Source organism: Lissotriton vulgaris, chromosome 3_1 (assembly GCF_964263255.1).
Source record: "Lissotriton vulgaris chromosome 3_1, aLisVul1.2, whole genome shotgun sequence".
Lineage (NCBI taxonomy): Eukaryota > Metazoa > Chordata > Amphibia > Caudata > Salamandridae > Lissotriton > Lissotriton vulgaris.
In genome coordinates, this window is record NC_141689.1 from 2,108,919,552 (window position 1) to 2,108,923,798 (window position 4,247).

At 46.4% G+C, this 4,247-nt stretch overlaps 1 pseudogene; it reads left to right on the plus strand.

Annotated features, from left to right (window-relative positions):
* The first annotated feature begins 478 nt into the window (after positions 1–478).
* On the plus strand, positions 479–645 carry LOC147728884 (small nucleolar RNA U3; annotated as a pseudogene).
* The last annotated feature ends 3,602 nt before the right edge of the window (positions 646–4,247 follow it).

The following is a 4,247-nucleotide window of genomic DNA, read 5'->3' on the forward strand; positions in this document are numbered from 1 at the left end:
CCCTCCCACTTACTCCACCCTCCCACCTCAGGCTCCTGTTTACACACTTGCACAGGTGAAGTCCAGTGCAAACCGCCCCTCCTGCCAGGGCAGGATCCGGAGGCCCGCTGGATACGTGGTTGCCCACTTCCTTCCTGCTCACCCACGGGTGTGTTGGAACAGGAGTGACGCTGTGGGTGCGCGGCCCCTGTGTTTACAAGCTACTAATGCCAGGCTCCTCTCTCACTCGTCACACTGAGGATTAATGCAGTGACGGGAGAGAGACCGCTTCAGTGACTGCCAGGACACCTGGGACTAGAGGGTTATTGAAGTAACTGATGAGAAACAGCTTCAGTGACTGCCAGGGCACCTGGGCATTAAAGCAGTGGGTGACGAGAAAGAGACAGCTTCAGTGCCTGTCAGGCATTGATGCGTGTTTTACTGTATGTAAGAAGAGATTTTACTTTTTCTGTCCGTATGAGCTGCAAACGTTTATTTAAAGGCTAGTCTTTCAGGGATCATTTCTGCAGTGCTTAACTGAGGAAATGCATTACAAAAGTGTCAGGTTTTCCAGCGAGTGGACAGTGTCGCATTAATGCAGCTGCTGATTTCTATGGGTGACCATTCATCTCTCCTTTACAGGACAGCTGGAGGAAGGCAACAGGAAGAGTCACAAGCAGCCCCGCAATTGAGCGCAATTAAGAAAAGAAAAGCAAAGTCAAACATGGCGTGTGCTTTAGCACACACCGTGTTTGACACTCTGCATTCCTTTTCTTACAGTGTACAGCTGCAGGGTTGATTGTGACCCTTTGAGTTAGTATTCATGTTAATTGCACAAATACTAATTCAAAGGACCACAATCAGCCCCGCAGTTGTGAACTGTAAGAATCGTCATCTCCGCCAACGAGGAAATAGCATTGTTTCGTGCCGCTCGCATTGTAAAAGCGGCGGCACGAACTGGAGTGTGCGCTAAATACAGCACACTGCACGCTTAGGGTGACTTCTGTGCGCGCACGCTCATGCGCGAGGCTTATTGGGAACAGTGCTTCTGAATATTCCTGAGAACTCTGTCATTAAAGGTTTTTGTGTAAGTTGCTGGGTGGGTTATTCCAGGATAAGACAGATATTGACTGAGACAGAAAGATGCAAAGGGTGCATAGGGACCCATTTAGGTTACATCCAGGGAGAAAAGCACCAAGGAAGATACTAATAAACTGTCTCACTTTCTCAGTCAAGGAGCTAGCGCTGGGGCGAGCTTTGAAGGAGCGTTTCTTAAAGTTTGGAGATCTCAGTTACCAAATTTGGTCTGATATGGGTAAGAGAACAGCGCAGAGGCAGTGGGAGTTAGGCGCAAAAATTAATGATCTGCATTCTAAGGGGGGCCCAGGTGCAGATGAAGTTCCCTGCCATGCTGAAGATAATGTGACGGAACAAAATGTACACCATCAGAGATCCCGAAGAGGTAGACTCCTTGTTGATGTAGATGGAAGGTCCAGAATAGAGCTGTACATAGAGAGATAGAGGATCAAATGTATGCTGATATTAGTTTCTGTTACCCTTACACGTAGTACTTTGTGTTTAATTTGGATTTGCCCCTCCCCGGCTAGTGGGTATCTCGAACAGCGATTTCTTCGCCTTGGGATTAGAAGGAGGGTTCCCCAAGGTGGATGGGTGGGGAGGGGGGGGGGGGTGCACTGGATGGCGGGAGCATGAGGGAAAAAAAGAAAAAAATATGTCCTTATTCTGTTTTGTAGTTGTTTGACACTAACAAAAAGTAGTGGCCATTTGGTCTTTTTAAGCGTAGTGGTGGGCTACGTGAACAGGGCTTAATGCAAGGAGGCATGTTAGGAAGGGCGCATTAATCTATAAAGATGAGTAAAAATGTGGTTAATTTCATATCTTGGAACGTAAACGGCTTGAGATCCACGAGAAAGCTGGCTCAGGTTCTGGAATTTCTCAAGAAATGTGAGGCCAGTGTCATCTTGCTCCAGGAAACTCACTTAGAAAAGGGCGAATGTAGTGCTGCGTCTAATAAATTGACTTGGGTTCAGGAAGTAGTGTGTTTGGACCAAAGAGGTAGCACGAGGGGGGTGGCAAGCATCATAAGATGTAATCTGGGCATCAAATTAGAAAGCCATCAGACAGATTCCTCTGGGAGATGGGTGGTAGCCAACCCCAGGATACAAGGAATGCTAATAGTTTGTGCCAACTACTATGGTCCGAAAGAAGATAATCCAGATGCCTTAACTAAGCTTGAAACATGTCTAATATCAGCCAATGCCCCGGTGATAAATGGAGGTGATTTTAATGTAGTGCAAAACAAGGATTTAGACAGAACCTCCAAAGTTAAATATGCCAGTCCCCCTAAAACAACTGTGGTACTTAGGATTTGATGCAAGAATTACATTTGTCAGACATCTGGAGATGCAAGATGGGGGATAAAAAAGACTTCACTTTTTATAGCAAGAAGTATTACCACCATTCCCACATTGATTATTTTTTTAATAGATCGGGAGGTGTTGACAACAGTCGAAGAGATTAAACATCTGCCTACTATCCTCTCAGACCACTCGGCTGTGTATTTTTCCTTGAGGCACTATAACAAGAGGGGCACAACAAGGTGGACTTTAGATAGGACTATACTGTTAAATGAGGGAGTGATATCAAATATTAGGGACAAGGTTTCGGCTTTCTTCCAGGCCAATATGGGATCAGCAAAAATTCTAATTATTTGGGACTCGTTTTAAGCTTTTTTAAGAGATATTGACACCTCTATAATGGTGGGCTAGAGGCGAAGCAAGAAACAAGAAGAGGAAGAACTCTCCAAAACAATCAAACGTAAGGAACAGGAGCTCCAAAATGCAGCATGGGAGGGCTCTAGTAAAGTTTTTGTGGTGAGAAAAGAATTAGAACAGCTCCAAGCAGAATATCAAGGAGCCCTAGATAAGATGCTATTGGATAGATGGGGGTTAGTAAATTACAACATTTCACATATGGGGAGAAGAGCGGCTCACTTTTAGCGTGGAAAGCTAAAGTAGATAAATCTCGAAACCTAATAGGCAGTTTAAGAGAAGACGAAACAGGCGTCATATTAGATACCAACTTAAAAATTGGCTTGGAAGCCCGCAGGTATATGAGCCACCTATATAAAGAGGACATCTCCCCGGGGAAAGAGAATACAGAGACCTGGCTGGAGAAAAATGAACTCCCTAATTTAAAGGAGGACCAGAAAAGGACCTTAATGGCTGAGATAACAGAGGATGAAGTCCGGGTTCAGCTGAGAAAGATGGCTAGTGGGAAGGCGGCCGTCCCAGAAGGCCTTCCGGTTGACATATATTCTAGCCTTCTGGACAGTATTGTACTAGTACTGAAAGGCCTATTTAACACTATGTTACTGGAAGGAGAAAATGCTCCGCTGTCTTGGTTGGAAGCAACAGTAACACTGATTCTGAAACCTAGCAAGGATCCCCTGGCAGTAGACTCTTACAGGCCAATATTGCTGTTGAACACCTATTATGAGGGGGAAACGAATTACATTGCGCACGCTGCATCGCCATTTGGTGTTGCACCGTGTGCAATGTAATTCATTTTATTTATTTATTTATGTACTTACCTCCGTTCGGCCGTATACTGTGTTTTACTACCCCCACCCTGCCCCTCCCTCTCCCCGCCTCTCCGCCCCGCAACACTCCTACCAGGAGCCGCTACTGCACAGGACAGTGGCTGGCAGGGAATGGTGGTGATGGGGTGTGGGCAGCAGTCGTTGGATGAGGAACAAAAGAAGACTTATCTCTGGTCACCAGCCGCCGGCCTTCACCGTTTTACTGGTTCCCGGCAGCTCCCAGACTTCCCTAACCAATCACAACGCTGCTATTACCAGCATGACTACAGCATCGTGATTGGTCGAGTGACCTGGTTTGGTGCTCAGACAGGGAGTGTAAGCCTGTGCTGGTTCTCCACCCAGGCTCTGCAATACAGCGGCTGGAGAACATACAGTGCGCATGAAGGTTTGGCCGGCACAAGATGACTGTCCAAACTGTCATGCGCACTTATGGTGCACTAACCACTCCTCCCTCTGACGCCAGCCCAGCCCCACTCCACCCTTACTTTGCTCTATTATACTAAAAATAAAGTGATAATAACATTCCGTTGTCATTTTATTTTTCCTTCGCACAGCTCATAGAGCAGTTGGGCAACGCTCCTCGCCGCCGCCACCGGATTACGTATGAGACAGTTTAGAAGAAAAAGCGTGCATAATCCCAGAAATT